The sequence below is a fragment of the Bufo bufo genome, chromosome 11 (genome assembly GCF_905171765.1).
Source record: "Bufo bufo chromosome 11, aBufBuf1.1, whole genome shotgun sequence".
Classification (NCBI taxonomy): Eukaryota; Metazoa; Chordata; class Amphibia; order Anura; family Bufonidae; genus Bufo; species Bufo bufo.
The window spans coordinates 13,538,996-13,564,464 of NC_053399.1; positions in this window are offsets into that span (position 1 = coordinate 13,538,996).

Sequence of the window (25,469 nt, forward strand, 5' to 3'; positions counted from 1 at the left end):
ATACAACCGTCTGCATCCGTTCAGAACGGATCCGTTTGTATTATCTTTAACATAGCCAAGACGGATCCGTCCTGAACACCATTGAAAGTCAATGGAGGACGGATCCGTTTTCTATTGTGCCAGATTGTGTCAGTAAAAACGGATCCGTCCCCATTGACTTACATTGTGTGTCAGGACGGCTCAGTTTCATCAGACAGATACCAAAACGCTGCAAGCAGCCTCCAGAGCGGAATGGAGACTGAACTGATGCATTCTGAGCGGATCCTTTTCCATTCAGAATGCATTAGGGCAAAACTGATCCGTTTTGGACCGCTTGTCAGAGCCCTGAACGGATCTCACAAACGGAAAGCCAAAACGCCAGTGTGAAAGTAGTCTTATTTGTAAGAAATCTGGCCTTTAAGATTTTCTCCCCAGGCCAGGACCATACAGAATCTTTTAATTCATCACTGAAATGGGAAGCACTGGGGATTTTAAATGAACTCTAGGAGGAACAGGACGGCCACGATGAAGGTAAGTATCCTGGTTTTTTTATTACCTAAATCTGGTATAGGGGTTGTCCACGTTCAGAGCTGAACCCAGACATACCCTTATTTTCACCCAGGCAGCCCCCCTAATCTTAGCATCGGAGCATCTCATGCTCCGATGTGCTCCCTTGCCCTGCGCTAGATCGCGCAGGACACAGGCTCTTTTGTTTATCATAACACACTGCCGGGCGGAAGCTTCCGCCCAGCAGTGTGTTCGGTGACGTCTTATGTTTTACTGGCTAGGGCAGCGCTAAAGCCCGCCCATCAGTGCTGGTGACGTCACCGGGCTTCCTGGCAGCCCCAAGGAGAGCCCCGGTACGTCACCGGAACTCCTAAAAATGCCTTTGCCCTGCGTGACTTAGCGCAGGGCAAAGGAGAACATCGGAGCATGAACTGCTCCGTTGCTCAAGTCAGGGGGGCTGCCGGGGGGAAAATGGGGATATGTCCGGGTTCAGCTCTGAACCCGGACAACCCCTTTAAGTTTCCTCTGTCTAAATACCTGGAAATTGACTTGTTTGTCAAATTAGTCACTGCTGAAATCAATAAAATCTCTGAAAGTATTCAGGGACATAATCTTACCAGAGAACAAAGATTGTCCCTACAACAGCTGAAACAGATGAAAGGGGTTGCCAGGGTTTTAATATTGATGAGATCGGTGGGGGTTCGACACCCAGCACCCTTCGCCGATCAGCTGTACGATGAGACAGTGCACACGTGCAGTCTCTCTTCTCTCTCTTCGCCATAGACAGCAGCGCTGAGCAGGAAGAGAGAAAGGAGACAGCACGTGTGCACTCTGCGTGCCGTCACCTCGTACAACTGACCGTTGTCAGACACCTGCCGATCAGATATTAAGGGTAGGTTATCAATATAAGAGCACCCAGAGAACCCCTTTAAACCCTTGGATAAGGCCTCATGCACACGACCATCGATGCAGAGCAGGTAAGCACCGAGGAGAACACAGGGCTTGCTTGAGCGCTGTGTTCTCTTCATACTGTTGATCGGCGGGGGGTGCTGGCAGTCGGGCCCCCACCAATCTTATTTTAGAAATGCCAGCAGTGGAGCCCCGAGCAACCTGATATTGATGACCTATCCCGAGGATAGGTCATCAATGTAGGATAAGCAGACAACCCCTTTAAATACAGAAAAGCTGCAGCTTTGCCCCCCTCCTCCCAATGTCTTTGTCTTCTATTTACCGTATTCCACTAGAGGGGTTTTGGGGGAACTAAGGAGGTTTCTGAACATCTAGGTCCTGCAGGCAAGGAGCGAGATCTCCAGGCTGCTAGTAGGTGAGGATATTTAACATTTTATATATTCACCTTTCTGACTGATTTATATGAATTAATAACAAAATGAGCATGACCCTTTTAAATCGCTAATCTTTGGAAGTTGGTAAAAATATTTGCTTTGCCTCCCAGGGTTAGAGAGTTCATCCCATCTGTCACAGCAATACAACATATTTTTTTGGCCTCTGTACCTAAACCTAAAATACAGTACAGTATGTAATCCAAAGGCGTAAACTAATACGAGCGCAGCGCACTGGTCCACTCTCACGTCTGTGGATGTTGAAACAAGGTCAGGACTACCAGCGCTGACATGAGACGGTGTCGTAAGAGCAAAGCAGAGAGATTTGTGGAGCAGTATAAACATCGATACAGCACGTCTGACTACACGTCTCAACTACACCAACTGTCTAGTGAGGAAAACAAACCTAGTACCCCTCCCTCCTGCTCTATAGTCATTCCATACTCCATATTCCATACCCATAAGCTGGGTAACAGGCTGTCACAGAAAGCATGACCCAGATCTTCCAGGAATTAAAGGGGTATTCATATCTTCTAAAATGATTGCACATTGCTAGTACCCCCGCTTATTAACCACCCATCTCCTTGCCATATGCCATTTACTATAGTGAAAAAAAACTTGGCAGGGGGACAATTAAAGGTACTTAAATTGCAGAAGACAGGCTTGTGTGAACTTCCATTGATCCGTCTCTTTTTCCTGAATTTATTCAGCTTCGTCGATCAATTTTCAACAAGTCTTCATTTATTTCCTGGCAATGCAGGAACGTGGAGACTAGAAAGAAGGTTAGTACGACCCAAAAGGAAAATACAAAAACTATAGATTGTTTGGTTTCCATTCACAAATGAGCAGGGGGTGCTTTGAAGTTGGTGATTTGGATCATACCATAGGGGTAATATATATAGTAGGGTGCTTGGACTCCACTTCCCTATAGCCAGGCTCGGACTGGCCCACAGGGGGAACAGGTGAATCCCCCGGTGGGCCCCTGAGCAAGGTGGGCCCAGGGGTGTAACTACCATAGCGGCGGACCATGCGACTGCTATGGGGCCCAGGACAAGAGGGGGCCCAGTCTTAGTTGGGATCATCTCCTCTTCAACTGGAGGTGAAGACTTGGTCAGGACTCTACTCTCTAAAGCAGTGTTTCCCAACCAGTGTGCCTCCAGCTGTTGCAAAACTACAACTCCCAGCATGCCCGCACAGCCATAGGCTCTCCAGGCATGCTGGGAGTTGTAGTTTTGCAACAGCTGAAGGCACGCTGGTTGGGAAACACTGCTCTAAAGGAACAACTTTTAGCAAATGAAGCAGTGGAAAAAATGTCCCAAGGGTCATTGAAAAGGGTCTCGGCAGAAACCCTTATGTCCTGTGTGTGTGGGGGGGGGGGGAGGGGGGCTGGTTTGATCCTTGCTATGGGGCCCTTACGTCTCTATGTACGCCACTGGGTGGGCCCCTAGTCTCCAGACCATAGACCTTACAGGGAAATTTCCCGGTGGGCCGATGCCCAGGGGGCAGCCTGGGCCCTCCTCACGGCGGGCCAGTGTAAGTTTTTGGGGATGTATTTTGTGCTGCTGGCAGTTTTTGTGATGCACTGTGGTATTTGGCTCTGATGAGGTGATATAATGTGCCACAATATAGTACTGCTAGCCCTGCCTTCCATCAATTTGGACCCAACTATTTTTTCCAGGGCCACTTTAAGTTCCCATTTCTCCCCTGCTAGTCTTCCAAGTAGACTTACTGCACTACATACATATATTCAATGTACAGCACCTTAACCAGCTATGTTCATAAAAAAACCTATAGATTATTTATTAAATTTGAATGTATCCGTACGGTGGGCCCCCAAAATAAATTTTACCTGTGGGCCCTAGGTACCCCAGTCCGACACTGCCTATAGCAGACACACTCTCATTATTAATGTCCAGTCATTGTCAGTACCACTGAGGAAGGGGCCAGGAAAGGACCCCGAAACGCGTTTGGTTTCTGTATACCTTGGACATCAGCTGATGAACACCTACGAGACCCCAACATCCCGACAATTGGATTTTAACTTTGCCGGAATTGCAACTTCTTGCTAATGTGGAGGAAACACCTTGCTAATCATTAACCAGGTCCAGGCTTGCAGCATCGGTGAACATCACCAGGAGATTCCGTATGTTGAGAACTACATGATCATCTGAACTACCTCAAGCAAGCGACTAGACCCAGGTACTGCCGAATCTGATATAGTGAGCCTCGTGGGACGCCACGGCTATACTCACATCAGACGGCAAATAACAGGTGTATTATACCCACTGACTTTATGTTCATCTGGCCATATCGATCAAAGCATTTTACATAAAGTGAACTGATCTTTCCAAACACAGGGACACTTACCCGCTCTGAGTATCGGACATTATATCTGGCGCATTCATTGAACTGATCAGTGGTTTACCGAATATCCATTGAATATCTTAACTCTGATCATCGGACATTATATCTGGTACATACACTGAACTGACCAGAAGTTTACTAAATATTCACCGAATATTCACCGAATATTTTAACCATTTATATTCATGCTTTTTTATCTTGCTAACACCTGCCCTTTTTAGGTCTTTTTAGTATTGCTCTAGTCATATTTATATATATAATATAGGTGTATTTATGACATTTTATTATTAATTGTTTTTTAGGTATTATATTGTCCTCTATTGTATTATAAATTTTAGGGGTATTTTTAAATAATAAATTATTATATATCATCTGTTTCTTGGTCTCCAATTGGTCCAGCTGGCGAGTGCTCAGTCTTCCTATACATTTATATATTTTATCCTATTTATGACTGGGTGAGTCATATTAGACTTAGTAGCACCCATTTCCACTACCGTATACAGAGTGAGCCACCATACTTTGATTATATTGTCAGTACCTGGTCACAGTTCGATGTACAGTTCACCTTGGAAACTCTATTGCTTCTATAATGCACAAGTCTAAAACGTCTCCACATGTCATGTGTATAAATATCCACTAGGTGGCAGTGTTTCAACACAAAACAGTCTTCAACTGAATGCTGACCTCTTGGAAATGATCAGTTTCATCTTACGATCTGTCTGTCATATCTATCTATGCATCTCATATCTACTGTATCTATCTATCTATCTATGTGTCTATCTATGCATCTCATATCTACTGTATCTATCTATCTATCTATCTATCTATCTATCTATCTATGTGTCTATCTATGCATCTCATATCTACTGTATCTATCTATCTATGTGTCTATCTATGCATCTCATATCTACTGTATCTATCTATCTATCTATGTGTCTATCTATGCATCTCATATCTACTGTATCTATCTATCTATCTATCTATCAATTAAATATCTATCTATTATCTATCAATCAAATATCTATCTATCTATCTATCTATCTATCTATCTATCTAGCTATGCATCTCATATCTACTGTATCTATCTATCTATCTATCTATCAATCAATCAATCAATCCTATATCTATCTATCTATCTATCTATCAATCAAATATCGGTCTATCCATCTACCAATCTAATCCTATATCTATCTATCTATCTATCTATCTATCTATCTATCTATCTATCTATCTATCTATCTATCTATCTATCTATCTATCTATCTATCTATCCATCTACCAATCTAATCCTATATCTATCTATCTATCTATCTATCTATCTTGTTGGTGGGGTCAGCGATGACAGACTTCACAGGATTCAATGATAAAAAAAATTATAACAGCAGCCAAAGTTAAGTGGTCACTTTGGAACAAGTTCAAAGGAACAAAACACCTGCCCGTCTGGGCACTAACTATGCAGAAGTTCACCTTACCTAAGTAAGTCAATGCAAAGGGGGAAACGGGCTTTGCACAGCCCATGGGTCATGCAGTATCCAGGCACTGACTGTATTTATTCCCCCAGTTATGATTCCAGCAGCTACACCTGGATTTGCCTCAGGCTAGGGAAAAGGAGTGTACGGGAGTGGGAAGGGAATGGCAAGTCACACTACCAATACATATCTGCCATTCCATAAAAACTTTTTAAAAAAGTGTCATAGCAAACTATATTTACTATCTGTAGCTCAAATTGTGACGTCGCACAGCGCTCCGTGTGAGCACGAGCGAGTAAGCTTTTAACGAGAGGTGTGCCGCCGACCGGGGCAAGCTCAGTGAAAGCAATTATAATAGGGTGTAGCCTCCCCAATCCCCCTCATGTTGATGTGAGAGCAAGAGAGAAAGCACGAACATGCAGTCAAACAAACAAGAACCTAGAAACAGGTAACTACCAATCTGGGGGTTTAAAGCTATTGTATATTGTGTTTTTCAAGGCACTGACAACAGTGAAGGTGGGCAGGGAGTGCATCGCGCGGTACCACAGTATATAAAAAACTATATATTGATGAAACAACCCAGCTTTCCTGTATTATTTTTACCTCACCTATCTAAGCATTCTGGGTGTGATGTACACCCCCTCCAGTACTTTACCAGACACTTTGTTACACACATATCTATCTATCTATCTATCTATCTATCTATCTATCTATCTATCTATCTATTTCATATCTATCTTGTATCTATCCGTCTGTCCGTCCTTCTATCCAGATGTCCATTAGCACAGTGTAATGATGACATCTTGGCTATGTTGCTGGAACGATCCATCACCTCCACCCCCAGCAGCTGTACAATAGGGAAATATAACTCACATCCCTTCATCTTTTTGCCAACATATTCCTATATCATCTGATTCCCGTAACAGAAATTTACTGGTAAGCTCTGCATCAGAACCAAAAGAAGGGGAGTCTGGGGGCTAAGTAGAGAGGTTTTGGCTGGATGGGGGTCGGGGTGACTCAGTTACTGGGTGACTCAGCTTATGACCTGGGGTCACAGAGCCCGAGTGTTACATCCTGTAATACGAAAAGTGAAATCCAAAACCTGTAGGCAGCTTCCTGTGCAGTTCCAGTAAAGAGCGTCCATGGCTGACCCCAACTCAGGTCAGCCCACCTTCGTTTTATATAGTCTGTTAGTCTGTGACTAATATCATTGACTATTGTAACTGCAGAAATGGTGTTTATGGGCTCCCCTTCTTTTTAGGGGGGAAGGGAACAGACTTTAGTTATGGAAATTTCACACAAAGTTCTTTCAGTCCTGAAACCTTGGAATGGTCTTTTAAAGGCATGCCCTGTGTAGTTGGGGAGCTAAGACTAATTGCCTCCTTCGTTGCTCTATAGAGCCAATTTTCCTGTACATGAGCACACCTTTTCTACTAGTCTGCGCAGTGTTTCACTTGGTAGAACTGCACTTTCAGCTGCAGAGCTGCTCTTCATACTTGGGCTACATTCCCATGACTATAGTGTTTTGTGGTCCGCAAACTGCGGATCCGCAAAACACGGATACTGGCCAGTGTGCGTTCCGCAATTTGCCGCCGCTATGATAGAAAATGCCTATTGTTGTTGGCAATTGCAGACAAGAATAGGACATGCTGTGTCTTTTTTGTGGGGCCGCAGAAAGAAACTATGGATATGAACAGAACACTGTGTGATGTCCGCATCTTTTGCAGCCCCATTAAAATGAATGGGTCTGCACCCGTTCTGCAAAATTGCAGAACAGATGTGGACCCATTCATATGGTCATGTGAATGAGCCCTTACTGTGAGAATATGAACCATTATCAGTTACTATGGACAGCTGGTGACAGTCACCCAAATGCACAGAATTATACAGAAAATCATCTTTCCTCCCTCCATTCCACCTGTCTGTCTAATCTCATATCAACTAACATTTGAGATCAAAATCATGAGACATTTAGGCTTCATCCTATAACATAACATAACAGGTAAGTACCCATTCCTCCATATTCTGCACAAACCACATAGCCCATCATATACAGTCAGGTCCATAAATATTGGGACATCGACACAATTCTAACATTTTTGGCTCTATACACCACCACAATGGATTTGAAATTAAACAAACAAGATGTGCTTTACCTGCAGACTGTCAGCTTTAATTTGAGGATATTTACATCCAAATCAGGTGAACGGTGCAGGAATTACAGCAGTTTGCATATGTGCCTCCCACTTGTTAAGGAACCAAAAGTAATGGGACAATTGGCTTCTCGGCTGTTCCATGGCCAGGTGTGTGTTATTCCCTCATTATCCCAATTACAATGAGTAGATAAAAGGTCCAGAGGTCATTTCCAGTCTGCTATTTGCATTTGGAATCTGTTGCAGTCAACTCTCAAGATGAGATCCAAAGAGCTGTCACTATCAGTGAAGCAAGCCATCATTAGGCTGAAGAAACACAACAAACCCATCAGAGAGATAGCAAAAACATTAGGCGCGGCCAGAACAACTGTTTGGAACATTCTTAAAAAGAAGGAACGCACCGGTGAGCTCAGCAACACCAAAAGACCCAAAAGACCACGGAAAACAACTGTGGTGGATGACCGAAGAATTATTTCCCTGGTGAAGAAAACACCCTTCACAACAGTTGGCCAGATCAAGAGCACTCTCCAGGAGGTAGGTGTATGTGTGTCAAAGTCAACAATCAGGAGAAGACTTCACCAGAGTGAATACAGAGGGTTCACGACAAGATGTAAACCATTGGTGAGCCTCAAAAACAGGAAGGCCAGATCAGAGTTTGCCAAACTACATCTAAAAAAGCCTTCACAGTTCTGGAAAAACATCCTATGGACAGATGAGACCAAGATCAACTTGTACCAGAGTGATGGGAAGAGAAGAGTATGTAGAAGAAAAGGAGCTGCTCATGATCCTAAGCATACCACCTCATCAGTGAAGCATGGTGGTGGTAGTGTCATGGCGTGGGCATGTATGTCTGCCAATGGAACTGCTTCTCTTGTATTTATTGATGATGTGACTGCTGACAAAAGCAGCAGGATGAATTCTGAAGTGTTTCGGGCAATATTATCTGCTCATATTCAGCCAAATGCTTCAGAACTCATTGGACGGCGCTTCACAGTGCAGATTGACAATGACCCAAAGCATACTGCAAAAGCAACCAAAGAGTTTTTTAAGGGAAAGAAGTGGAATGTTATGCAATGGCCAAGGCAATGGCCTGAATCCGATTGAGCATTTCACTTGCTGAAGACAAAACTGAAGGGAAAATGCCCCAAGAACAAGCAGGAACTGAAGACAGTTGCAGTAGAGGTCTGGCAGAGCATCACCAGGGATGAAACCCAGCGTCTGGTGATGTCTATGCGTTCCAGACTTCAGGCTGTAATTGACTGCAAAGGATTTGCAACCAAGTATTAAAAAGTGAAAGTTTGACTTATGATTAGTATTCTGTCCCATTACTTTTGGTCCCTTAACAAGTGGGAGACACATATGCAAATTTGGATGTAAATACCCTCAAATTAAAGCTGACAGTCTGCAGATAAAGCACATCTTGTTTGTTTCATTTCAAATCCATTGTGGTGGTGTATAGAGGCAAAAATTTTAGAATTGTGTCGATGTCCCAATATTTATGGACCTGACTGTATAAGATATGAGATAGATAGATATTAGATAGATAGATAGATATTAGATAGATAGATATTAGATAGATAGATAGATAGATAGATAGATAGATAGATAGATAGACGCATCTGCCTAGGGCTTTTAATCAGAGGTATCTTGTAGATGAATTCTACATTTCCCTGAAATGTTGTAGGCCAAAAGCTGAGGAGAGGTAAGTCTGGTAGTCTAGATCCCATCTGTTGGAAACCACCTCGCTGGTAGATGGGCTTATTTTGATAAAAAAAATGTGCTCAAAGAACTTCTAATTTTCATATAGTAAGTATAGACATGCAGTTTACATTTTTCATGCTACTTCTCTCCTCCTGCTCCCTCTTTGACCGACTACAATCTGGCTTCCGTCCCCACCACTAAACTGAGACTGCCCTCACCTTAGTCACTAATGAGCTACTAACAGCCAAAACCAAAAAACATTACTCTGTCCTCCTCCTTGACCTGTCCTCTGCCTTTGACAGTGTCGACCACTCCCTTCTGTTACAAACTCTCTCATCTCTTGGCATCACTGACCTGGCCCTCTCCTGGATCACATCATACCTCACAGACCGGACGTTTAGCGTCTCCCACTCTGTTGTTGTCCCGCAAGTCTCTGTCCCAGGACCCCTGCTCTTCTCTATCTACACTTTCGGCCTGGGACAGCTCATAGAGTCCTATGGCTTTCAGTATCAGCTGACGACACACAAATCTACCTCTCTGGTCCAGACATCACCACCTTACTATCCAGAATCCCACAATGCCTATCTTCCATATCCTCCTTCTTCTACTCTCGCTTTCTAAAACTTAACATGGATAAAACAGAATTCATCTTCTTTCCCCCATCTTGCTCAACCCCCCAACAGACCTATCTATTACGATCAATGGCTGCACACTCTCCCCAGTCAACCAAGTCTGCTGCCTTGGAGTAACCTTGGATTCTGCCCTCTCCTTCCGACCACACATCCAAGCCCTTTCCACCACCTACCGCCTCCAACTCAAAAAAATCTCCCGCATCCACGCTTTCCTCAACTTTGAGTCTGCGAAAATGTTTGTACACGCCCTCATCATCTCCCGCCTAGACTACTGCAACATCCTCCTCTGTGGCCTTCCATCTAGCACTCTTGCACCCCTCCAATCTATCCTCAACTCTGCTGCCCGACTAATCCACCTCTCACCCTGTTACTCCTCTGCCTCTCCCCTCTGCCAATCCCTTCACTGGCTCCCCATTGCCCAGCGAATTCAGTTCAAAATACTAACAAATACATACAAGGCCGTCCATAACCTGTCCCCTCCCTACATCTCTGAGATACATCCCCACAAGCAATCTTCGATCCTCACAAGACCTCCTTCTCTCCTCTCCTCTTATTACTTCTTCCCACAATCGACTCCAAGATTTCTCCCGTGCTTCCCCCACACTCTGGAACTCGCTACCCTAACATATCAGACAGTGGAATCCTTCAAAAGAAACCTGAAAACCCACCTCTTCAGACAAGCCTACAACCAGTGACCCTGCTGCCTCTATACCACCATGACCAACTTTACCCGCACCTACTGTGTCCTTCTCCCATACCATGTAGATTGTAAGCCCTCACGGGCAGGGCCCTCTCTCCTTCTGTACCAGTTTGTAACTCGTCTTGTTAATGCTTAGTGAAATTGTCTGTATTATGAATGTATACCCCTTTTCATATGTACAGCGCTATGGAATAAATGGCGCTTTAATAATAACTAGCAGAAGGACCCGGCTTCGCTCGGGTATATTTAATCTATTTCATTTAATGTTTGTGTGTGTCGTTAAAAGATATCAACACTATGCACTATAACAGTGACATCTACAGCACTTCACCCCCTTAACAGTGACCTCCACAGCCCCCCACCCCTTAACACTGCCCCCCCCCACAGTGCCCTGTCCCTTAAAATTGGACCTCCACAGCAGCCCACCCCCTTAACTTTGACCTTTACAGCAGCCTTCCCCTTTAACAGTGAGCTTCACAGCACACCACCCCCTTGACAGTGACCTCCACAGGGGCCCGCCCCCTTAACAGTGGCCTTTGCAGCAATCTGCCACTTAACACTGACCTCTATAGCGGACCATCCCCCAAACTGTGACCTCCACAGCAGCCTGCCCCTAGGGTGGCCAGAGGTCTAGTTTTAGGCCGGACAGTCCGGCTTTCAGACTCCTTTAACTCCATCTGGCGCAGGGCCGGGACGGACACAAGGATGTCCTTTTGAACAGCTCACTCTCAGACAGCAGCACTGTGCTGTCTGAGTGTAAGCTGCAGGAAGAAAGTCACCGTCCCTCCCACCCCTACAGCTGACAGAAGTTGATTTTTAACTTAATTTTTTCAATCCCTGTTGGCTGAGGAATGGGAGGGTCCATGACGTAACCAGATTGGGGCGTGTCTTAGCTGGACCTAGAAGTTGATTTTTAACTTCATTTTTTCAATCCCTGTCGGCTGAGGAGTGGGAGGGAGCGTGGCCTAACTGAATGGGGGGGGTGTCCTTTTGAACAGCTCACTCTAAGACAGCAGCACGGTGCTGTCTGAGTGTGGGCTGCAGGAAGAAAGTCACCGTTCCTCCCACCCTTGCAGCTGACAGAAGTTGACTTTTACCTTCATTTTTTCAATCCCCGTCGGCTGAGGAGTGGGGTGGGACGTGGCCTAACTGGATGAGGGCGTGGTTTAGCTGGACCTGGGGGCGGGGTTTTAAGTTTGTCTTTTGAGGGTGGACACTTTGTGGCAGGGGGCGTGTCTGGACTCCTTCCTGCAAGAGTGACACCCCTCTGGGCACCTTACTGGCTCATTTGCATACCAAATAAACTGGATTTTCAGAGGATAAAAACACCTATTGCTGGAACACAAGGCACATCTTGAAATAAGGTACTAAGTACTATTAGGCCATGGCTTTACTCCAATAGCGATTATCCTGGTGGCAGATTTCCTTTAAAGCTCACCTACAGCAGTGAAGAAAAATGGCTGGATTGTTATGGGAACCTGGAGTAAAACTATGCATGTGGAGGCTGACGGCCTCCGAGATTCTATTGGCTGATAAGGGTCATAGATGGTGTCCGCTGCGGACAGTTACATTACCTGCGTTACATCTCCTGTATAAAATTTGCGCATCCCAAATAGCTGTGACATTCCCTGTAATTTTTTATTAGCCGCTGGTGACAGCAGCGACAGCAGCGACTTTAGCTGCGCTACATCTCCTGTGTAACGTTTGCGCATCCCAAAATATCTGTGACATCCAGTGTACTTTTTCCATAGACGCTGCGGACAGCAACATTATCTGCGCTACATCTCCCCACCTCGTTACTCAGTCCCCAGCCGCCACTATTTTTCCCGGTGAGCCGCCCCCGCCTTACACCAGCATGTGTCCCGTACCCTCACCCGTGCCCTGACCAATGCAGTTATTGGGAAGGTCCACTTAACGACTGACACATGGACAACTGCTTTTCGCCAGGGACGCTACATTTCCCTGACAGCACACTGGATGAACGTTGTGGAGGCCGGGAGCGAGTTGCACCCTGGGATAGCATAGGTGCTACCGACAACAAGGATTGCGGGACCTACTTCTATCAGGATTTCCGCCACCACCTACATTAGTGGCTGCAACCCCACCTTCTCCACTTCCACCTCTGAATTCTCATCTTGCAGCACCAGTCAGCCATCAGTCAGTAGCTGGAAGCAGTGTAGCACTGCAGTGGGGAAGCGGCAACAGGCCATGCTAAAACTAATATGTTTAGGTGACAAACAGCACACCGCCGCAGTGCTGTGGCAGGGGATAAGAGACCAGACTGAGCTGTGGCTCTCGCCACTCAATCTACAACTAGTCATGGTTGTGTCTGATAATGGCCGTAACTTGGTGGCGGCTTTGGAGCTCGGCAAGCTCACACACATACCATGCCTAGCCCACATGTTCAACTTAGTGGTTCAGCGGTTTCTCAAAACCTACCCCAATTTGCCTGATCTACTGGTGAAGGTGCGCCGCGTGTGTGCCCATTTCTGAAAGTCATCTACAGCTGCCGCTGGTCTGGCAACACTGCAGCAGCGCTTGCAATTTCCAGCTCACCGACTGTTGTGCGACGTGAGTACTCGCTGGAACTCCACGTTCCAGATGTTGGCTAGGCTTTGTGAGCAGCAGAGCGCAGTAGTGGAATACCAGCTGCAACATGGTCGTCGCCTTTCCAGTCAGCTTCCGTTCTTCACAAGTGAGGAGTGGGCATGGATGTCTGACCTCTGTGAGGATGCCGCTATTATCAGCGTAACCATCCCACTTTTGTGTCTACTGAAACGCTCGCTGCTCACAATGAAGGAGGACGCTTTGCATGTGGAAGAGGTGGAAATGTGGGAAGACTGTACACAGGGTGATAGCCAGACCACCCTCAGTTCATCTTCCCAGCGCAAATTGGATGATGATGAGGAGGAGGAGGATCAGGAGACGGTTTCCTCCGCTACAGAGGGTAGTACCCACAGCAGGTTTATTCCATCTGTTCAGCGTGGATGAGCTGAAGAGGAGGAAGAGGATGAGGAGATTGAGAGTCATCCTCCTGATAAGGACAGCGAAGTCTTGTCTGTTGGGACTCTAGCACACATGGCTGACTTTATGTTATGCTGCCTTTCCCGTGACCCTCGCGTTATAGGCATTTTGGCCAACACCGATTACTGGTTGTTCGCCCTTTTCAACCCCCTTTTACAAAGAGAACTTCTCATTCCTGTGGTGGAGAGGACTAGCAAAATGGTGCAATACCAGAAGGTCCTTGTTGAAAAATTGCTCCAAAAATTTCCAGCTGACAACGCTGGCAGCAGAGTACGTAGTTCCTTGGGCAACCGAGGAGGGGAGACAAGGGGAACACACAGCAGTTCCAACAGAGGCAAGGCAACACTATCCAAGGCCTGGGACAGTTTAATGACCCCCATCAGCAACCTCACCCTGATGGGGGCCTAGTGTCACAAGGAGAGAAAAGTTTTGGAAGAGGGTGAAGGAGTACGTAGCAGACCGTGTCAGCGTCCTCAATGATCCCTCTGTGCCTTACAACTATTGGGTGTCCAAGCTGGACACGTGGCACGAACTGGCGCTCTACGCCTTGGAGGTGCTAGCCTGCCCTGCTGCCAGCGTTTTGTCAGGGCGGGCATTTAGTGCTGCTAGGGGCATAATAACTGATAAGCGCATCCGCCTGTCAACTGAAAATGCTGACAGTTTGACTCTTATAAAAATGAACAAGGCCTGGATTGCCCCAGACTTCTCTACTCCACCAGAGGAAAGCGTCTGAACATAAAGGCACTTTAAATGTGGCTTTTATGGTGTATTGAATACACTGTATTCTCATGCACCCCTTCCACCACAAAAAAAAGGGTATATGGTTCAATCTTCCTTTTCTCGTGTTCCTCCATCATATCAACATGTTTATTAGGCTCCCCTAGCTCCTAATGCTTTATAGGGTTAGCTCAGCAGCAGGCCCTCAACCATAATTTTTTCGATAGTCAGCTCAGCAGTAGGCCCTCAACCATACTTTTTTCGATGGTCAGATCAGCAGCAGGCCCTCGCCCCCAATGTTTTAGAGGGTCACCAGCAGGCCCTTGCTCCTAATGTTTTTGAGGGTCACTAGCAGGCCATCAATCATAATTTTTCAAGGGTGTGTATGATGCCCTCCTTTATGTGTAATAAAGGGTGTATTGGAGTGCCGGTTCCTTGTAATTTATGGCAGCCTTTTCACTTAGTGCATAGACTTTATGAGTGTAGAAGTCCCACTACCTGAACAATTGTACCAAAATGTGAATGAGGCCCTCCTTTATGTGATATACAGGTTGTATCGGAGTGCCTCTTCCTGGTAATTTTAGGCAGCACTTGCACTTTATATACAAGTAAATATACAGGAAAGAATGTTTCCTAAATTTTTTTCCTCTAAAATTGATTTTATCTTGTTTTGTGCGTATTATTGTCAGTCTGTAAAAGTGGCGTACTACTCGGACAACATCGTTCCCAGCAGCGACCTGGGAGTCCAAGATGCATCCAGACATCCTCCCCATGCTGTTCCTGAACCATTTCGGTGGTGTTTCCATTAATTTCTGACCTTTTCATGTGAACCAGACACCCTCCCCTCTTTAGAGCAGGGGGCGCCTGGTTTAATGCTCGGGTTCTGCCATTGACTTCCATTGTGCTCGGTAGAGCACCCGAGCATCCCGAGGTGTTCTACTCGAGCACCTGAGAACTTTGGTGCTTGATCAATACTATAGATGACACATTCCCTTTGTATTTTAACCCCAAAAATGTTTTATTTTCATCTGTTACATTTTTAAAATAACAAAAAAGCAAAACTTTGTGCACCCGGCATGGTTAGTCCGAGTAGCACCCCTTTGTCAGTTATCACAGCTTGTAAATGTTCTTTGTAGCAGCCAATTGTCTTTCATTTCTTGTTTGAGGAATTTTCATCCATTCTTCCTTGCAGACGTCTTCTAGTTCTGTGAGATTCCTGGCCGTCTTGCGTGCACTGCTTTTCTCAGATCTATCCACAGATTTTCAATGATGTCCAGATCAGGGGAATGTGAGGGTCATGGTAAAACCTTTAGCTTACGTCTTTTTAGGTCATCTATTGTGGATTTTGAGGTGTGTTTAGGATCATTATCCATTTATAGAAGCCATCCTCTTTTCAACTTCAACTTTTTTACAGCTGGTTTTATGTTTGCTTCAGAATCTGATGGAATTTCATTGAATCCATTCTTCCCTCTACCCATGAAATGTTCCTTGTGCCATTGGCTGCAAGATAACCCCAAAGCATGATTGATCCAGCCCCATGATTAGAGTGGAGAGGTGTTCTTTTCATTAAATTCTGTGCCCTTTTTTCTCCAAACATACCTTTGCTCATTGTGGCCAAAGGGTACTATTCTAACCTCATTGGCCCACAGGACTTGTTTGCAAAATGCATCGGGCTTGTTTCGATGTTCTTATGCAAACTTATGCTAAATTTTGTGGTGAGGACGCAGGAGAGGTTTTCTTCTGATGACTCTCCCATGAAGGCCATATTTGTGCAGGTGTTGCTGAACAGTAGAACAATGCACCACAACTCTGATTTGCCTTTCTGGCAATCCTATGAGCAGCTGTCTCTAAAGTTTTTCATGGTCTTCCAGACCTTCTCATGACCTCTACTGTTCCCGTTAACTGCCATTTCTTAATTACATTTCGAACTGATGAAATGGCAACTTGAAAACACTTTATCTTCTTATAGCCTTCTCCTGCTTTGTGGGCCTCAGCCATTTTCATTTTCAGAGTTTTGGGCAACTGCTTTGAAGAACCCAAGATTGACAAGGTTAGAGGAGTCTAGGTATTTATAAAGTTTTGAAATTTGTATCACCTGGCCTTTCCTAATTATGGTTGTGAACCCTAACAGGCTTAGTCAAAGTTAACTGAGCGCTGAAATCTCCTTGGGTTCCTATACTTTTGCAAGGTACTTGTTTTCTTTTTTCACTCAAAAATTGTACAAAACCAAAACAACAACTTTATGCCTTTTGGAGATCCTTTAATCTTCAATTGCTTAACTGTTCAAAGTAACAGTAATATTGACCAGAGGTGCCAAACTTTTGCATACCACTATAGATAGATCGATAGATAGATACCACTATAGATAGATAGATACCACGATAGATAGATACCACTATAGATAGATAGATAGATACCACTATAGATAGATAGATAGCACTATAGATATATAGATAGATAGATAGATAGATACCACGATAGATAGATATGAGATAGATAGATAGATACCACGATAGATAGATAGATACCACGATAGATAGATAGATAGATAGATAGATAGATAGATACCACTATAGATAGATAATGATAGATAGATAGATAGATAGATAGATAGTGATAGATATATATATAGATAGATAGATAGATAGATAGATAGATAGATACCACTATAGATAGATAGATAGATAGATAGATTGTCATGCCCTGCTCAGGCTATGTGCGGAGGTCTGCCAGGTTAGCAGCACGTGTGTAGCCTTTTGTTTTTGTTTTGAGTTGAGCTGTATCCGCCTCCATTCAGGTGCACTGGGTGGGGTCGTTGGTTTGAGTTTAAATTACGCCCACTCCCAGTGTCCTGTGCGGGTTATAGCTTCTGTCTGGCTCAGAGGAACGAAGGAAGGATTTGCTGTTCCTGCTCAGTAACAAGATAAGTTGGTTTTGCTTTCTTGTGGTTGTCTGTCTAGGCTGTTTGAGAGATGCCTGCCCCCTCCAGGTCCTGAGGGAGCAGGCTGCCTCTTTCCCCTTTTCACCATCTTAGGGATTTTAGGGAATATTCAGCCCAGGCACGGGGACACATTTATTCCCACCTTCAGGGTCTGAACGTGGGCATAGAAGTTTAGGAAGAGCTGGTAGGGATTTGTCAGGAGGTGACCTTTATCCCCAGTTTCTTGCCTAGACACTTGTATGGTGGTATTCTGTGTATCTTGTATCCTGTCCTCCGTGACATAGATAGATAGAACGAAAGATGGATAGATAGGCGATATTATATATATATATATATATATATATAAGATAGATGGAACGAAAGATGGATAGATAGATAAATAGATAGATATGAGATATTAGATAGATATATATAAGATAGATAGATAAGCAAACAAATAATATCAGTGACTTTTAAAAACAAAATATTTTTCCGCTGTAAAGTTCCATGTACAGAATAACATTGTTTTTTGAAGGACGTAACTTGAAATATTTGGCACGTTGTAAAGCTGGAACTCCATGGCAACGTTATCTGGATCCTTCAACAAAATAAAAAAAGACAAAACCAAATCTTTGCAATCTGTACCCATTAATTACTTGAGAAACTATCTGCCTGCTTCTTGTGGGGGATAATTTTAGATAATCGTGTTTTGTATTGTAGTTGATACGACTGTGTTGCTGGTTATTGTGATTTATGTTATGTAATTGTAGCGGTTCTGTGATGGGTTTCAATGGGTTCCATCTGGCCGTGAGAGTTCCACATAATACCACCATACAGTGCTCAAATAATACCACCATATAGTACTCACATAATGCCACCATACAGTGCTCACATAACACCATCATATAGTACTCACATAATGCTGCAATACAGTGTCCACATAATGCCACTATACATGGCACACATAATGCCATTATAAAGTGTCCACATAATACCACTATAGAGTACCACATAATACCGTCATACAGTACTCACATAACGCTGCATGAGCCGCATGGTGGCTCAGCGGTTAGCACTGTTGCAGAGCTGGGGTCTAAGGTTTGAATTCAACCAAGGACAACATCTGCATGGAGTTTATATGTTGTGTTTGTGTGGGTTTCCTGATACTGATAACGAACTTAGATTGTGAGCTCCACTGGAGACAGCAAGTAATGATAATGTCTGTAAAGAGCATTGGAATATGGCAGCACTATATAAGTGAGTAAAATAATACTGTGTCCACATAATACTACCATAAAGGACTCACATAATACAGATTTAGACTGACCACATAATACCACCAAACAGTGTTCACATTAAGGGGTATTTCCATCTAATCATGTGATAGTATACCGCCGGGATATCCCAGCACTTTATGATGGGTGGGGGCTTGACCTCTGGCATCCTTGGTGATCCTGAGAATGAAGGGGCTGTAGCATAGTCTTTTCTTCCCCCATAACAGCCCCATGGCCTCGTGCTGTGCAGAGAAATGTAACACAGGCAATTCGAATGACTGCGGTGGATGATAAAGAGGTGGAATATCCAAAGTGGGATGGAAATATTCCTTTGAACACACCATAAAGTTCCTAAATGATATTGTTATGCAATGCTCACATAATAATGTCATACACTGGGTAAAAATACTGACTTACAGTGACAACATAACATTCATATCAACCCCAAATAATACCCACATTAGATAGATAGATAGATAGATAGATAGATAGATAGATAGATACAGTCAGGTCCATAAATATTGGGACTTCGACACAATTCTAACATTTTTGGCTCTATACACCACCACAATGGATTTGAAATGAAACAAACAAGATGTGTTTTACCTGCAGACTGTCAGCTGTAATTTGAGGGTATTTCCATCCAAATCAGGTGAACGGTGCAGGAATTACAACACTTTGCATATGTGCCTCCCACTTGTTAAGGAACCAAAAGTAATGGGACAATTGGCTTCTCAGCTGTTCCATGGCCGGGTGTGTGTTATTCCCTCATTATCCCAATTACAATGAGTAGATAAAAGGTCCAGAGGTCATTTCCAGTCTGCTATGTGCATTGGTAATTCCTGCACCGTTCACCTGATTTGGATGTAAATACCCTCAAATTAAAGCTGACAGTCTGCAGGTAAAGCACATCTTATTCCTTTCATTTCAAATCCATTGTGGTGGTGTATAAAGCCAGAAATGTTAGAATTGTGCTTATGTCCCAATATTTATGGACCTGGCTGTAGATACTGTAGACTCTGTGTATATATCATATAATAATCCCTGTACTGAGGAGCGATGTCCTGTGATAGAAAAAAAGTAACATACTAAGGGCTCATGCACACCACAGTGGATTTTGTCCGCATCCTTTTAATGGGGCCGCAAGAGATGCAGACCTCACACTGTGTGCTGTCCACGTCGGTATGTCCATTCGGCCCTGCAAAAAAAAAAAAAATAGAACATGTGCTATTCTTGTCTGTATTATGGACAAGGATAGGACAGTTCTATTGTGGGCAGGAGTGCACTGCAAAATGCGGAATGCACACGGTGGATATATCCATGCAAAATACGGAACACACGATGGCCGTGTGCATGAGCCCTAAAAGTGACTGTCCTGTGTGTTTTTTCTGGAAACTTCCACCAGCGCAGCTACATGAGTGAGACTGCTCTGTAGAGAACTTGGGATTTTCGACCTTCAGAATTGGCCTAGGAACACCTGCTGCCCCCCACCTCCACCCCCGACCTATTTACCTACTGTAATTTCTCATGTATTTTAGTACAGCTAATAGGATAATATTGCCTGTTGCTAGGTTGCAGCTACAAAGGGAACATTACTATGGAGGTGGGTGTGCAGGATGTTCCTTCCCAAACATTTTGTTACTTTTTAACATTTTGTGTATCATAATGAGAGATCATCAAAACGATCTCTGTCATGTTCTGTGCAGAGAGGATGGCGAACAGTCCTTTGCACAGAATTAATGTGGGGGGGGGGGGTTGCAATAATTAAAAGTTTTGCAACTTTCTACTACACCTTGTGTTTCAATTTCTTGCTGTCAGTGAATGTAAATATTCCTGTTCACATCCAGTGGCTGAAAACATGCCCTGATTACCTCCAGTTGTTACCAGGTCTCTCTAAGGTAATAAGCTCCTTATCACTGGAGCAGTAATAACATGACGCTCCTGGTCCTGAATGTAATGCACAGCAGAGGGCGCTGTAACTATGGCATTTGGGTAAGGAGATTTATCCGAGACGGATGAGCAGTGTAGTTACATTCACATATAACCAATGTGCGGCTTTGCGCCTGAGGAAGTCACTCTTAGGCTACTTTCACACTCGCGTTTTGGGAGGATCCATCATTGATCTGCAAAAACGAATCCGTTACAATAATACAACCGCTTGCATCCATTATGAACGGATCTATTTGTATTATCTGTAACATAGCAAAGACGGATCCTTCATGAACTCCATTGAAAGTCAATGGGAGACGGATCGGTTTTCTATTGTGCCAGATTGTGTCCGAGAAAATGGATCCATCCCCATTGACTTACATTGTGTGTCAGGACGGATCCGTCTTGCTCCGCACCACATGGCGGACAGAAAAATGCTGAAGGCAGCGTTTTGGTGTCCGCCCCCAGAGCGGAATGGTGACTGAACGGAGGCAAACTGATGCGTTCTGAGCGGATCCTTTTCCATTCAGAATGCATTAGGGCAAAACTGATCCGTTTTGGACCGCTGGTGAGAGCCCATGATGGATCTCAGAAACGGAAAGCCAAAACGTGAGTGTGAAAGTAGCAATAGTGATAGCCAAAATATGATATCTGGGCCACCCAGTCACAGGCGGCGCACATACTCTGACGAGCAAAAGGGTATGTTTTGAACTTTTGACTTTCAGGCCCCGTATCTCACCATCCACTGCAGCTTTGAACCTGAGACCCCCATCATTTTATAGACAATCATCTTGGCTATCTCACACATAAATTGGACTTGCAGCTATTTAGCATATGACTAGTTATGTAGATTCTTGTCATGTAACAACATTGTTACTGTTTTGCTCCTAAAAGTCTAAATTTTTATATTTTGTAAATCCATCCTTCTGGGCACGTTCTCAATCAGATTTAACCTCTTCCAGACACATGACGTACCGGTACGTCATGTGTATTTCCGATTGGAACCTGGTGCCTGCTCAAATCGTTGAGCAGGCACCTTTACTAAATGCGCGGGGGGGGGTCCCGTGACCCCCCCATGTCGGCGATCGCTGCAAACCGCAGGTCAATTGAGACCTGCGGTTTGCGGCTCTTCAATGTTGCTGCGGCGGCGATCGGCGGTGCCATCGGGTCCCCCTGGGGCTGTAAGGGGGATGCGATGGCATGGAAGGCAGCGCGATGCCTTCCTGTGATGAGCCTGTGAGATCCAGCCCCCTGGATCTCACAGGCGGGAAGCTGTATGAGTAATACACACAGTATTACTCATACAGCCAATGCATTCCAATACAGAAGTATTGGAATGCATTGTAAAAGGGATTAGACTCCCAAAAGTTGTAGTCCCAAAGTGGGACAAAAAATAAAGTAAAAAAAATAAGGTTTTACCCTCCAAAAATTAAAAGTTTCAAGTAAAAATAACCAAAAACGTCATTTTCCCCCAAATAAAGTAAAAAAAAATTGGTAAAAAATAGGAAAAATTAGGTATCGACCGGCTCTATAAACATATCACATGACCTAACCCCTCAGATGAACACCGTAAAAAATAAAAAATTAAAACTGTGCTAAATAAACTATTTTTTTGTCACCTTACATCACAAAAAGTATATTAGGTATCCCCGCGTCCGTAATAACCTTCTCTATAAAAAATATTACATGACCTAACCCCTCAGATGAACACCGTAAAAAAAAAAAAACAGTGTAAAAAAAGCCTTTTTTAGTCATCTTACATCACAAAAAGTCTAATAGCAAGTGATCAAAAAGTCCTATGCACCCCAAAATAGTGCCAATCAAACAGTCATCTCATCCTTTAAAAAATGAGACCCTACCTAAGATAATTGCCAAAAACTGAAAAAACTATGGCTCTCAGACTATGGAGACACTAAAACATTTTTTTTGTTTCAAAAATGAAATCATTGTGTAAAACTTACATAAATAAAAAAAATTGTATACATATTAGGTATCACCATGTCCGTGACAACCTGCTCTATAAAAATACCACATGATCTAACCTGTCAGATAAATGTTGTATGTAACAAAAAAAAAACTGTGCCAAAACAGCTATTTCTTGTTACCTTGCCTCACAAAAAGTGTAATATAGAGCAAACAAAAATCATGTGTACCCTAAACTAGTACAAACAAAATTTCCACCCTATCCCGTAGTTTCTAAAATGGGGTCACTTTTTTGGAGTTTCTACTCTGGGGGTGCATCAGGGGGGCTTCAAATGGAACATGGTGTCAAAAAACCAGTCCAGCAAAATCTGCCTTCCAAAAACCGTATGGCATTCCTTTCCTTCTGCGCCCTGCCGTGTGCCCGTACAGCAGTTTACGACCACATATGGGTGTTTCTGTAAACTACAGAATCAGGGCCATAAATATTGAGTTTTGTTTGGCTGTTAACCCTTGCTTTGTAACTAGAGAAAAATTTAAATGGAAAATCTGCCAAAAAAGTGAAATTTTTAAATTGTATCTCTATTTTCCATTAATTCTTGTGGAACACCTAAAGGGTTAACAACGTTTGAAAAATCAGTTTTGAATACCTTGAGGGGTGTAATTTCTAGAATTGGGTCATTTTTGGGTGGTTTCTATTATGTAAGCCTCACAAAGTGACTTCAGACCTGAACTGGTCCTTAAAAAGTTGTTTTTTGAAAATTTCTGAGCCTTGTAACGTCCCCCAAAAATAAAATGTCATTCTCAAAATGATCCTAACATGAAGTAGACATATGGGGAATGTAAATTAATAACAATTTTGTAGGTATTACTATGTATTATAGAAGTAGAGAAATTGAAACTTGGAAATTTGCTAATTTTTCCAAGTTTTTGGCAAATTTGGTATTTTTTTATTAAAAAAATGATTTTTTTTTACTCCATTTTACCAGTGTCATGAAGTACAATATGTGACGAAAAAACAATCTCAGAATGGCCTGGATAAGTCAAAACGTTTTAAAGTTATCACCACTTAGGCTAGGTCTACACGACGACATTTGTTGCGCGACATTTTGTTGCACCAATGTCGCGCGACAATTTTTATAATGGCAGTCTATGGTGTCGCACTGCAACATGCTGCGACTGCGACGCAACAGTCGCAGAAAATCCATTTGAGATGGATTTTTCTGCGACTGTTGCGTCGCAGTCGCAGCATGTCACATGTTGCAGTGCGACACCATAGACTGCCATTATAAAAATTGTCGCGTGACATTAGTGCAACAAAATGTTGTGCGACAAATGTTGCACCCTATCTGTCGCGCGACTTATTGTCGCGCGACAAATGTCGTCGTGTAGACCTAGCCTTAAAGTGACACTGGTCAGATTTGCAAAAAATGGCCTGGTCCTTAAGGTGAAATAAGGCTGTGTCCTTAAGGAGTTAAGTATGTCTCGACCAAAATTTGTTCCCAGGTCTCTTCCTTCACCAAACTTGACAGTTCCATCAATTTCTCGATCCATTAGCCCCCATTTCTCTTGTTTTTTTCCAGACCAATTTTCACCCCTCAGAGCCCAATCTATTTGGCTACGATATTTTGCCTGGACGTCCACCTCTTGGCTTTGGAATGGATGGACGGACTTCATTTCATATTCTTCCAGCTGTCATGGCCTCACATGATGCAGTTTGGCAATTTTATTGGCCGAGATACCGCTGTCGATGAGCGGGATGAGGCTGTTTCTCTTTTCTAGGGAAATCTTCTTCATGGCTGCTCCTCGATTCGAACCAGTGACCTTTCGCTTGAGAATCTACCTAATAACACACTGAGCTATTAGGGAATGTGAGAGCAGGTTGTAATGTGTAGGATACAAGAAGAAAAGGATTGTTCCACCACCAGGAGCAAAAGAGTAACAATGCAGTTACATGAGAAGAATCTGCAGAACTAATCATATGCTAAATAGTTGCAAGTCCAATTTATGTATGAGATAGCCAAGATGATTGTCTATAAAATGATGGGAGTCTCACGTTCGAAGCTGCAGTGGATGGTGAGATATGGAGCCTGAAAGTCAAAAGTTCTAAACATTGTTACCCTTTTGCTCGTCAGTGTATCTTTCACAACACCTCAAAATTAAGACTCCAGTCACACCCAGAATAAACAGACCCCAAAATAAAAATAGAAACGTTTATGTGTGTCAGTCTGCACCGCAGTTCCCACATTCTGTTCACGATCATCTCAATGGAACCCTAATAAGATATTCTCCCATCAGAAGTCGTTATCATTATTAACCTTGTAGATGACTCACATGCAGAAATCGTTGCCAGCTTCAATTAAATTCCCAAACTGTTCCGTTCCCAAGCCCGCTATGCCACTCCAGACATTAGCATAGAAAAAGCAACAAAATAGCGATTAAAGCAGACTAATTGTTTACTTAAAAAAAAAAAAAGCTGCGCAATATTTAAGCCATTTATAAGTAGGAGAAGCTAAAAATAGAAACCAAAAAATCCCCAATTAATGAACTATTTTAGAAAATGCAACTTTTAAGCTTCCCGGCCTTTCGCCCCACAATGGAGCCTGGGGGTTAGCTCATTAAAGAATGTACTTTGTATTTGTTTGGAGAGGTGTTTGTGGAGGTATTCGCATGGTGCGGACCCCGCTGGGCGAGTTGTAATACGAGCGGCTATTTTTAGGTATTTACATAAAGACATTCAATCATTAATCCCCTAAAATGTCTCAGACCCCAAGATTATTATAGCCCTAATTTGTAAGACATTGGCCGCTTCTTTTTAATCCCGCCGCTTTGTTGTGTTC